This window comes from Jaculus jaculus, chromosome 4 (genome assembly GCF_020740685.1).
Source record: "Jaculus jaculus isolate mJacJac1 chromosome 4, mJacJac1.mat.Y.cur, whole genome shotgun sequence".
Classification (NCBI taxonomy): Eukaryota; Metazoa; Chordata; class Mammalia; order Rodentia; family Dipodidae; genus Jaculus; species Jaculus jaculus.
In genome coordinates, this window is record NC_059105.1 from 35,375,434 (window position 1) to 35,388,899 (window position 13,466).

At 38.9% G+C, this 13,466-nt stretch overlaps 1 protein-coding gene across 1 annotated transcript in view; it reads right to left on the reverse strand.

The window, feature by feature from the left end:
* Pard3b (par-3 family cell polarity regulator beta) overlaps positions 1-13,466 on the reverse strand; it is a 1,086,921-nt gene that overhangs the window by 960,739 nt on the left and 112,716 nt on the right. The gene's annotated exons all lie outside the window — the stretch shown is intronic.

Genomic DNA, 13,466 nt, shown 5'->3' on the forward strand with positions numbered 1-13,466 from the left:
CCCATCCAGGACACTGAAATTCTAGTAAACACCTATGGCTTCTGGGTGAGCCACTGTTGAAATAAGTAGGTTTCCATATGGCTTATTCATACCCTTTTAGATTTTTTTTTTTTTTTTTTTTTTTTTTTTTTTTTTTGGTTTTTCGAGGTAGGGTCTCACTCTGGCTCAGGCTGACCTGGAATTCACTATGTAGTCCCTTTTAGATTTTTGATTAACCCTCCCCTACCTTTCCTCTACTTAATCCCTTCCCCTGACCTTACTTAGATCATTCCACCACCACTAATCTGTTCATGTATTTACATGTATACAATACCATCCCCTTAAGTCCTCCCCTTAGAATTTTCATAACAACATTTTATTGCAATGGTCTTAGATTTTGAATAATTTAAATATATGTGTTTTCTATAGACAAATGAATGAAACAATCTGGTCCTCCACACATGTTTTTCTAGAAGCCAAGAAAGACATGACCTTCAGTCCTTAGTGTCCACTATTCTTAGCACACAGGAATTAGACAAAGACAGAAAACTTGGTTGTGTGACAAGACTGGATAAACAACATTGTTATACTACCACTGTGCCATTAAATCACAGAGAAAATGTCCCACACAGAAATTACACATGATAGGATACAAACAAGCAAACACAAACACAAGAAGCACTCAAAGTTCAGCTTATTAAGACAGATGACAAAAAAAAGTAAGAAAATGTTGACAAAAAGTTTTCTTCATATTATATCACAATTATTAGTTGAATATAATTGTATATGTCTACCTATTCACATATATAAATCAGAAGCAAAAGCTGAGTATAGGTCTGTTTCCTATTCTTAAAAAAGAGAACTAATTCAATCCTCATTGTTTTGAAAATTGCTGACATACAAATATTTTAATTAAAAATTATCGGCTGCATGGGTCTAGAGGTGTGCAGGTTTCATGAGAAGTAGGCAGAAGTGAAGGTTGAAACTAACGAGTTAAAATTACATGAAAATTGCTTTAAGGAATGATCAAATGTCTAGTTATTACCCCCAACCACACACACACCCATTTCACCTGTCAAGAGGCAAGACATAGAATTTATGGAGGAAATGAATCAAAGCAAAGTTCAGACTCTAAGGCATCAGGCACAAAAGAGAACATAATACAAAATAAATAAATAAATAAATACTCTCACAGACTATAAACAGAGACCTGCATATTGAACTAGATGCATATGCTGTGTATAGAACTATATAGATCAACCTTATTCTTCTGCCATCCAGCCCTAGAAAGCTAAAAGTGAGGCTCATAGTCAGTCCACTTCCCCAGATACTCCTCACAGGTGACTAAATGTGTTCTGCTAATGTGAGACTCAGGAATCAGAGGACTTAGGGCAAAAGAGTTCAAAGGAACTTGTCAAGTAGTGACAGCAATTGATAATGCTAACCGTGCCGAGTACAACCACCTCTGATCACATGTGGCACTGAAGAGCTCCCGAGAGTGATATTATCAGGATGAAATCCAAATCAATAGACTTTATGATAGCTTTAACTGTGGAAAATTTTAGCAACAGTCATTTTATACAATGATTAAGAGTGGAAAGAAATCATGAGATTCAAAGAAAACTAAGCAAATAAACGACATTGACTCCGGGGAAATCAAAAGCTTACACAAGACAAGCAACAATCATAGATCCCAGTGCAAGCATTGACAATATCTGAGTGGTCATAATAGGAGAATCACTGAATGCACACTTAATGAAATGTTTCAACTGTCATTGGGAAGACAGGGCAGGGGAAGAGTAGTGAAAAAGTTATAAGAAAGCCAATATTTTCAAACCGCTTTAAGGAGATGTAAACAGATAATGTATAAAATTGATGAATCAAGATATATCAAATTTATATTTGTAAATAAAAGCACATAGGTATCCTTGGTTCATTAATTTTTAGCATATGGAGAAAGAAATGCTAAAGACAACTAAAGTACCCAGAGTAATGGCTTCATGGATGTGGTGTAGTAGGGATGGTCCCGGGTGACTACTGTCAATGAAACACAGACAAGCTCATTCTTGAGCCTTGAGTGTGGCTGTTTTCTTGTTTTCAAGAAAAGTGCTGGGGCAGAGAATGTATTAATTTCAAAGTTAGAACATTTTTTATTAGTTATGGACATACTCAGTATGTAAACAAACAGCGCATGTTGGTACCACCCTTACCTTCATCCTGGCCCCCCCAAAGGGACCTCCCTTGTTGGGAGTGCCTGTTATCCCCATGGGGATTATGGGTCCTGCATTGTAGAGTTAGCCATCAGTTATAGGGAAGAGGCAATGTCTCTGTGCATAATGTCCCAACTTGTGGCTCTACCAATCTTTACGCCCCCTCTTCAGTGAAGTTCCCTGAGTTATGTTGGGTTTCTTTTAGGTCTACTTCAATGATGGGCTCTTAAGAGCCTCTGGATCTCTGGTTTGGTAGGTGTTGAGTGTCCTCAATGTCTATTTCCCTCACCCTTGTGCTGATATCAGGTTCACCGAGAAAGCAGCACTCTACTCTCCAATACCAAGATCCCACCAATCTTGGGCTAGAAGAATGCCTACACCCATTAAATTCTCTCTAAACTTACAATGGTCATTCCATTAAACCTGTACTAACTTCACTCTCCACCTTAGAATCTGCTTCTCTTTTTCAGATGGAAGCAGGACCTGAGGAGAGAAACAGCCCATCGCACTTCACCAGAGCCCCAGCTAGAACATTTTGTTTTAGGATCCTCTCTAAAACATTGGATAATCATGTCTTAAGCCATGTATACACACTACTCTGATTTTAGCAAAATAAACAATAAAGAAAGGTGGCCCCATTCTGTGACATAGAGGCAGTTCTTCCAGGGTTTTTATTTCATTGAATGTTACAATCGTCTTTATAAATAATCTAATAATCTTGATTGTCTCAAGATATTAATTCAGAAGTTATCGTTGGACTATGTTAAGTTATTGATGGCAATACTAGTGCATTAGAGTTCTGTGACTTTTTATGCTAATATAGTTACTCAAATATTTTTATTTCCTTTCATTGCTACTACTACCGTTAATGAATAACTTTTGTTTTTGCTTTGTTTTTTGAGGTAGGGTCTCACTCTTGCCCAGGCTGCTCTTGAACTCACAACAGTCCACCTGCCTCTGCCTCCTGAGTGCTGGGATTAAAGGCATGTGCCACCACACCTGGCTTGAACTTCATTCTTTTATTCTATCACCTAAAGACAGCATCTCTCAATCCTTAGACTAAAAGAGCACATGACACACAGCTCTGGTTTCCTCTGGCCCTTTCACTTCCTATTTCTGTCAGCTTTACCCTTACTCTTGTTATGATCCACAAAATCTACTCATACTATCTTCTACATCTTATTCACTTCACCAACTATTCCCCTAGACACACTGACCTTCATCTTTTGCTTATGCTGTAGCAATAGGTAACTATAGCCTTCTATGTCTACATACTTATCTCCACATGCCCCATGCCTTTCCCATAGCCATATGTCCTATGACAGCTTCAGTCCTAAAATTCTCTCTCCATCATCTGAAGTGACCTTTCCATTGTCTTCCCAGTACTACCTGTCTTTCTATAGAACAACTTCAGGCACTTCTTTATCTCATGTGTCAATCTCCACTCATAATTTCTTTAATTACAATACCACATTCCATTGTTCATTCTTGTATTAAGTTGCTTATGTGTCATACCCCCCCCCCCCTCAAGTATAGGTGAATATCTTCATCAACCTAACATGTTGTCTTTACTCACTTTCTGGAGATTCCAGTTCAGGATGAAAAAGACAGCTTGGGCTCAACAAGTGATCAAGTTCTACATTTGAAAATTATCCTATCCGGGCTGGAGAGATGGCTTAGTGGTTAAGCGTTTGCCTGTGAAGCCTAAGGATCCCGGTTCGAGGCTCGATTCCCCAGGTCCCACGTTAGCCAGATGCACATGAGGGCGCAAGTGTCTGGAGTTCATTTGCAGGGGCTGGAGGCCCTGGCACGCCCATTCTCTCTCTCTTCTCTCCCTATCTGCCTCTTTCTCTGTCTGTCACTATCAAATAAATAAAAATAAAACAAAAAAAATTTAAAAAAAAAAGGGGCTGGAGAGATGGCTTAGTGGTTAAGCGCTTGCCTGTGAAGCCTAAGGACCCCGGTTCGAGGCTCGGTTCCCCAGGTCCCACGTTAGCCAGATGCACAAGGGGGCGCACGCGTCTGGAGTTCGTTTGCAGAGGCTGGAAGCCCTGGTGCGCCCATTCTCTCTCTCTCCCTCTATCTGTCTTTCTCTCTGTGTCTGTCACTCTCAAATAAATAAATAAATAAATAAATAAATAAATAAATAAATAAATAAAAAAAGAAAATTATCCTATCCTATGTTATCATATCTATCACACTAAGACAATTGGTAAAGACTAGAGTAAGTTCAAGGAAGGGAAGCTGCACCAGGAAGCTGCAGGAGCCACTCCCTCGTTATTCCATATACAGCTATGAAACAGCTTTATGCTCTGTGCAAGGACAAAGTCATGTCCAGAACTCTTTAAAGTTTACAGGCTCACACGTATTGCTCAAGATATCCCTGCAACGCCCGTGGATCCCGCTCAATGTTGGTAAACAGTACACTAATCAATGCCTGTGTTAAACCTCATCTATTCAAGTCATTTCTACTTCCCTGAAACACAGCTTTCTTGTCAGATATGTGAAGCATGCTAGCTAGAGATCACAAATGGTTTCAGAAAATAAAAATTCTTCCATCTAATTCCTTCATTTTGTAGATGAGGACAGTGAGACCCAGATTAAACATGCTTCCCAAGGTCATAATGTAGGCTAGAGGCAGAGACAAGATCACAACACAATTTGCCCACGTCTTGCTCTAATGAGTTGGTACTTGATGATCTGTGTAAAATGGAAAGGGTCAGAGGCCCAGATAATGGGAATGGCTGGAATTTTTCATCCACTGGCGAAGGAATGTGGTTCACTCCCTTTATAACAAGGAAATCTGCCTTTGGGTGTGAGGCTACAGCCCTGAACCAGATGGCACAGCAGAACCCCGCCAGGAAGAGCATCTTTGCTCCTCTGGCACAGCCTCATGAGCCCTTTTAACAGGAGCCAAACAGCTGGTGGGTGGGACATTCATTGCCAGGCAGGGACCCCACCTTTCATATGGTCACAAAACAGTGTTTTACTGTGTTCTTTCTTCAAGGTTGTGCCAACACCTTTTACAGCAATATGTACATGTCTCTCTATACATTTGAGTCATACTTTTAAAATCTAAAATAAGACATTTTGCACTTTTTAAGGAATTTCAAAAGCATGTACTAAAAAACAATGTCTAAAAATTCGAGAAAATCATAGCCACAAACATGATTAACATATTGTAGCATTCTGAGAAGCCACACCCCACAAATTCTTAACATTCCCAAACCAGTGCAAACATTCTCTCTGCAGACTTCATGAGAGCAATGGATTTGCTAAAACTGAACCAAGATAATACTTGCATCAAATATTTACATTTGCCAAAGTTCCCATTAAACCCAAGGCTTTTAAGCTAATGCCCAATAAACATAGTGAAGAATGAGAAGAAATAAAGAGAGACAACTAGAAGGTAGTGATGACTTCTCTGAATGCCTTCTGCTACCTCATCCCGTATGCATTCACTAATGAGCACAGGAGACAAATTCTTACCACTTCTGCTCCCTGACATTCACATACCTAACAGAAAACAATTATCAGGAAATACAGCAGAAGAATAATGAGTTCACATTCTCAAAAGCTATTGCCTATGTTTTTGGGGATGGATTTTATCTGAGCCAAACTGTGCTTATACAGGCAAGTTTTATTAAACCCAGAACCAATTTTTAAATATGGATATAAATATGTTCTTTTCAAAAATTTTATTTATTAATTTGCAAGGAGAAAGAGAAGAGAAAGGGTACATGCATGTGCACACACATATACAGAGAGAGAAAGAGAGAGAATGAGTGTACCAGGGCCCCTACCCACTGCAAAGTAACTCCAGATGCATGTGCCACTTTGTGCATCTAGCTTTATGTTGGTACTAAGGAATTAAACCCAGGTCATTAGATTTTTCAAGCAAGTGCTTTAACCACTGAGCCATCTCTCCAGCCTATTATATTTTTTTATAAGAACATATTTTGTGCAATGCATGGCCTGTTGCATGCATCCTGTTAAACAGGAAAATCAGCTTTTAGCAGATGAAACAAATGATCAAAAGTGAATGACTTTCAGGGAGAGTGATAAGCATCTAGTTATGCCCCACTATTAGGAATTTTATTTATTTTATGATACTTGCAAACTACCACTACATATCTTGCTCATTTGGTATGTGTAAACATAATACATGCTCTTGGAAGAAGAGAGAATAGCTATTTATCCATTACATAGAAAGAAGCAGTAACAGACAACAAGTGATACTTTATTGCATGTTCTATCCTATCATCCCAGACATTTTCTGTTCTCTCTTCTACTTTTGAGATTTGAATTAAGAGGGGAGATTTTCAGAATAAAACCAACCCATTGGCATGACTAAGCAATGTATGAATAATCTATTAGTAATGGGTTAGAATATACCCAAGCCAAGTATGAACTTAAGATCAAGAAACAAATAAAAATTGTATCCAATTAAGAGTCCTATTTTTTTTTGAGCAAAACAAGTTTATTTGCTGTCATGTTTGGATATTAGAAAGAGACGTCGTACATTTTGTCTCTCATCTGCCATCCATTATTTGTGCAACCTAAAAATAAGTTTCACAATTTCAGCAATGCACACATGCCAAAAAAACACTTTTATAATTCACAAGGGCACAATTTTGTACTAAAATAATGCAAGTAGATATGCCAGAATTGGTATCTAGTATCTAATTACCAAATTCATAAATTATGATGATTTTTAAAAACAGTTGTGATCTAGAATGTAACACATTGCCATGCACATAATCAGACCAGTCTTCACATTATACACATATCTGTGTGGATGAGAAAATCAAATAGTCAGCATGTCAAACAGAAGGTCAAAGAACTGGCGAGTGGGCCAATCACACCTGGAGTCAGGACCAACATCATCCATAAATACTTCTAAACCTATAAGTTTACCTCCAATATCAGCTTTATATTTTGAAACCCAAACCAACCAACTGAAATAATTCCTTTCTTTTGGTACAATCAGTAACACAATTAGATGTTTAACTTTACCAATAGCATTTCACTCCCTAGATTAGTAAACTCAACAATTTCTTTTTCTCCTTGCTTTTCCTTTTGCTTCCTTCCTTCCTTCCCTCCTTCCTTCCTTCCTTCCTTTCTCTGTCTCTCTCTCTCTCTCTCTTTCATTCATTCATTCATTCATTCATTTTTTCATGGTGGTATTGATGGTGAAACACAAGGTCCGATATTCCCAGCCCAAATTCAGTCATCACTTTTAAATATAGTCAGTGCAAACAAGAAACAGGGGCACTATTTTCAACAACAAAATAGCAAGACACAGTGAAAGGATATCAGAATTCACAGCAGAGGATAAGCTTTGAGACGCCTTGGAAAGCTGATTGGAACTTCCACCAGGACAGACAGAGATATGTGAGGATGATTGTGAAACCAGCATGGTAACCAAAAGAGTGAAAGCTGTGACTAACCTCATGGCAACCTGCAAACAACAGTAAATTGGACTGATGAATTACTAAAATGGCACAACACAAAATTATCTATTTGTTTACTTTTAAACTTTGGAGAAGGGAGGAACTGTAGCATACACTCACTTCTTCCTGACACATAATGATGTTACAGCATGTAGGTAAATCTGATCATGCAGCCTAGAGATTTAGAACATTTACAAAAGAGAAATCATTCTTAAAGCTGGCTGACAGGCTCTGGGGAATCCTTGAGCCCTCTTCAAGGTGTCTGAAAGACCAAATCTGTTTCCATAAGAATTATTATTATTAGTTGCTTTATTTACCTTGTTACCATTTGGGCTCAAACTGCCAGCACCTTACTATGAATACTGGAAGTGGCACCAACATGTATTGTCACTTTATTTAAAAACAAAACAAAACAAAAACCACAAACACCAACTGATTTTATTCAGGAAAGTCTTTCATGAGGCAATAGGTTTGAAAAATTATGATACCTTAACCCTTAAGTTTACCTTTGAAATATTCTGTGGACAAAACTGGAAGTACACTGCGGTGGTTTGGGTGTACTCCCAGCCTGAATGAGCCTAGAATCACCTCTGAGGGTTATGTAGATTACTTAGCCTCTGGGCATGCCCATCAGCAGATTTCCTTGGTTAGGTTCATTAAGATGGATGACCCACCTTGACTGAGGGCAGCACCATTTCATGCCCTGTAAGTTCTGACTATAGATAAAGGACAGAGGGGCTGGAGAGATGGCTTAGTGGTTAAGGCACTTGATTACAAAGCCAAAGAACCCACGTTAGCCAGATGCACAAGGTGGCACATGCATCTGGAGTTGATTTGCAGTGGCTGAAGGCTCTGGTGTACCCATTCTATCTTCTCTCTCAAATAAATAAACAAAAAATTTTAATGATTTTTTTTTTAAAGAGAGTTGTCTGAGTACAGGCATTCATCTCTATGTTTCCTCACTGCTGGACTGAATGTGACCAGCTCCTGTCATCCTGCCTTCCTTGCCATGATCACATGACCAATTGTAACCTGGAACCACAAGCTGAAGCAAACCCTTCCTCCTTAAACAGATTTTTGTCAGGCATTTTGTCTCAGAAACAAGAAGTGGCTAATAAATATATATAAACACTAATGATATGTGATGGCTCTACAAAAGAAAAAAGCCTTGTTCAATAAGCTGCAAGTTGAATTGGCTGCTGTTTTCATGCAATGCCATTTTATTTTTTTTTACCAGAATGAAAGACTGATAAACTATTGTTTCTCCAGACTTTGCTATCTGACCAAAATGTTCTCGAAAATAAGACTACCCAACTCAAGGAAAATGAATTATAGTATTTAGTATCTATAATAAAATTCTAATTTACCAATGAAAATTAGAATGTTGAACTTTTATTTGCTACCGTGAGCTTGGCAGTTTACTAATGCTTAATGACCTTCCTAGTAAGATTGGTGGTAACCTTAATTAATATGGTAATTCTGATGGCATACAATGAAATGTGTCAACATGTGAATGATCTGTATAACTCAAATTACCAGTATGCTTTTATAGTCATGTGCACTTTTTATAGTCACAAAATCATGTGCAGGTAAGAGAAGAGAATGAAAAAGAGAGCAGTGTATTTTAACTTAATAACTGATGAAAAGTTTCTTGATATTGTTTCAGTTTCCCTGCCACACAAAATCCTTCAAAAAGCAACATATAGCCAGATTTGGTAGTGTAGGAAAATTTCATAATTACTTAACAGGCTTTTAAAATGACTTTTACTTTTCCCACTTCATGGTTCTGTGGGGCCCAGTTTTCTGAATATACATCAACTAAAATAGCATATCACAACAGACTGAATGCAGAAAGAGATGAAAATCCAGCTGTCTTCCATTAAATTAAATGCTAAAGGACTAAAAAACATTATGCAAATCTCCCATCACTGAAGTTTTTTTTTTAATTTGGCAATTGTTTTCATTAAAATAGGTTATTTTATAATATGTAACAAGCGTACTTTACAGTAAATGTTCATATACTTTACATGACTCAGTTCTAATGTCTAATTCAAATCCTGATGAATATGAACCATATAGACTTAAGATCACTGGGGTCCTCAAGGAGTTAAGCCTGCAAAGAAACATTTCACATTGAGAGGAAATGGCACCTGCTTATCATAGCACCTTCTGCATCTAACTAGGAAAGTATTCTTAATATCCAGGATCTTAAAATGAGATTTTTAAAGGGTAAAGTAAATCAAAATTGGGATTCACTCCTCTGGGAGAAGGATGCACTACAACTATCAGCATCGGAAACTTCTGGATACTAAGTGTTCTGCTTTATAACAAGTAGCAAACAAGCCAGGGGTGGGGCTCTGGGTGAGGGAGAATGGAAAACTCATCTGCACCAGGAAAGGCTGGCAGGAAAGCTACGGTCTCCCACCTGGTGTGCATCACATCACTGGGAAACCTTGACAGGGGCATGTTTTGCAGGGTGAGGGAAGAGGATTAACACCTGTGCCTAAGGGACAACGAGCAGGTATGCGTGAAGAGGAGCTGAGCCCTTCTATGTCCTTGGACACAACTGCACTGTTCTTGCTGGGAAGAATTCAGCATCTTACTGTCCATGTTAAAGGCAGTCTTGATTGAGAGAAGAATGGTGCAATGAGCTGATGATATTCCCTGGCCAGAGGATCCACAGTAACCTGCTTGTGAAGGAGAACGGTGTAAAAGCTAGCTTTGTTAGGTAGTCCCAGGGATTGAGGCTCAAAGAGAACCAGGAGGTGCCGGCTAGCTCGCCCTGGCACCAGAAACTCTTGGCAAAAATGTCTGATTGAGACTGATCCACAGCGCCCCCTACTGCCCACACTCTACTGCACTACCTAGGTGGGCTGACTCAACTGAGTGGACCCTCAGGTTCATCCTCCAAATTTACTTAACCAATCAGTCCTTTCCCTTACATACCTGACTCCGGTGGTATAAAGGCTGCGGCCTTGCAGCCCCACGCTCTCTCTGGATATGACCCTCAGTGTGTGTATGGCATGTTTCCCCTCTCTCTCCCTCTCTCCCTCTGTCCCTCTCCCTCTCCCTCTCCACCCGCCTCTCCCTTCCTCCCTCCCCATTTTTCTTACATTGTGTGACCTAAACTTAGGCATAAGTCTGCCCTCTACCCACAGAGGGAAGAGCATTGCATGCATGCTTGCCTCTCTCTCTCTCTCTCTCACTCGCTCGCTCTCTCTCTCTCTCTCTCTCTCTCTTTCTTTCTTTCTTATATTTCCATTTATCTATTTATTTGAGAGAGAGAGAGAGAGAAATAGGCAGATAGAGACAAAGACAACGGGCTCATCAGAGCCTCCAGCTCCAGCCATTCAAACAAACTCCAAACACATGTGCCACCTTGTGCATCTGCCTTTATGTGGGTCCTAGGGAATCAAACCTGGGTCTTCTGGCTTTATAGGCAAGCACCTTAGCCACTAAGCCATCCTTCCAGCCCATATTGTTTCTTGATCTAAACTTTTCTGTTTGCCTCTGATTTATAGTTTGGGGTAACTTCTCATTTAATTACACACATGTATAGTCTTCCTCTGATCTCCAAATCTATCACATGGGTGCTTTCACCAGCTCTGGACTAGCTACCTGTGCACTTGCTCTAAACTCGGGGTAACCATGAGTGTAACCCTCTTCATCACTCATTTCTCTTAATCCCTCTTCTGCACTGACACTTTGCCTCTTCAGGAAAGCACATGGCAGATGCCATGTGTATTCTTCCTGGGTCTCACTATATCTCCAGTTTTTCCCCAAAGGCCCTCAATTTCTCTCCTGCTTTGACACTCCCCTCTTCAGGAAGGCATATGGTGGGTGCTATATGTGTGCTTTCTGAGCTTCTCTACATATACGTCTAAGTGCTGCTTTCCATGTGATCACAACTTTGTTCCAGTGCTTTTCTAAAGACAATTTCTCTTAAATGAACCTTATAAACTATACAGCATTTTCACATGACAGCATGTTTCCTAAACCACACAATTGGTGATTTCCCCCTAAAGAGACTTAATTCATAATTTATCCTTCTTGAGTCTGTCTTTAGTAATTCTATTAAAGGTAAGATAGGACTGGAGAGATGGCTTAGCAGTTAAGAAGTCTGCCAGTGAAATCTACGAACTCATGTCCACCTCTCCAGATCCCACATAAGCCAGACATACAAGGTGATGCAACTATGCAAGGTCACACATGTGCACAAGATGAGGCACACATTTGGAGTTCGATTTCAGTGGCTCGAGGCCCTAGTATACCAATTCTCTCTGTTTCTCATTAAAAAAATACAAAAAAAAGGTAGGACAGAACCCCAAACATGGGGTTCAGAAATTCGGGGGGACCACTCCTGAACCCCAAAATCCTGCATCAAATGCCCAATTTGCAAGTGACCAGGTATGGAGAGGAAGGTGATGGCTTCATGTTTTGCATAATTCACAAATAAACACTGTATGTTCTATAAATTCATTTATTAGGACTTTACAATTAAAGTTACAATGTACGAGATTTTGGTGGCACTTATTCTGGAATTATAAGACACCAGTAAATTGCTATTATTAGACATAATTAATGAGCCAGATTCCTTAAAACAGTGAAGGAAAAAGAAAAAAAATGTTACAGATGGAGGGAGCAAAATCAGACAGCATAAGTAGCAACTTGTTTAAAGAATCAAAATTCAGTACAAGAGCCGCTTCTGAAATAAACTTCCATAACCTTGCAGAACCCAGATGGGCGCTTAACAAGATGTTGACTTTGTCTACTAATGATTTATTATACATCAGCTGAACTCTTTCCAAAGTCAGTATTGACATACCAGTAAATTAGCATCTTTTAAAAAGATCATATACCTTTATGTGTATAAAAATAAAAAAAGGCAGATAAAGAATGGGCCCACCAGGTCCTCTAGCCACTGAAAACAAACTCCAGACACATGTGCCACTTTGTACATCTGGCATTATGTGGGTACTGGGGCCTCAAATTCAGGTCCTTAGGCTGTACATAGCCCCAAGGACATGAAACCAAGGTAGTCATTCTAATAGCTATAAGCCTTTTGATTTATATAAAGATCATAGGGATTGACTGAGTACTTGGCTATTGTTTTATACACATTATAGCAAAGAACAAACTAAAAAATGTATGAGTTAGCAGTTTTCATACTAGAAATAAAAGTTAAGATGCTGAAATATGATGAGTCTTGTTGCATTCTACCACATACTTTGAACATTAGAAGTGATATAGACAATTGAAAAACCTCTTGTAAGCTCTACCCCTAACTTTCAGACACCTGTCTAATGATGAAGATAGCACATACATGTTAAGTAGCTCCTGTTAAATTGTCCAAAATTGAGAAGAAAAAAAATGTTGAACATGTATTCTAGAGGTTATACAATTTTTTGCCTTTTATTTCCCAGTTTGAGGTAACAGGCCTAGAGAGTATCCACAGCTTTCACAAGTGGCCTTGTGGAAGATGGCTGAAAATAATAAAGACAGCTGCCCACCGGACCCTTTGCTCAGATGCTTACTTATGAAGACCAGGAGACATTTTCAAAACTTATGGCCAACAATAGCTGCTTATATATTTTTAAGTTATGGAACCCAATAAAGAAGGGAGCTTACCTCAATGGAAACATGGAAGAAACTCCTGGTCTACTACTCAGTCCAAACAATACATAAAGCAACTTAGAATTTCTAGTCCCTTCTGCAATAGTTTGACTGTAAGAATAGAACATAGTGAGGTTTTTTTCCATAACTTTTAGTATTCAAAATGTCTTTAAATAAAGGTCAAGGTATAAAATTCTAGCATGTCTCGAAT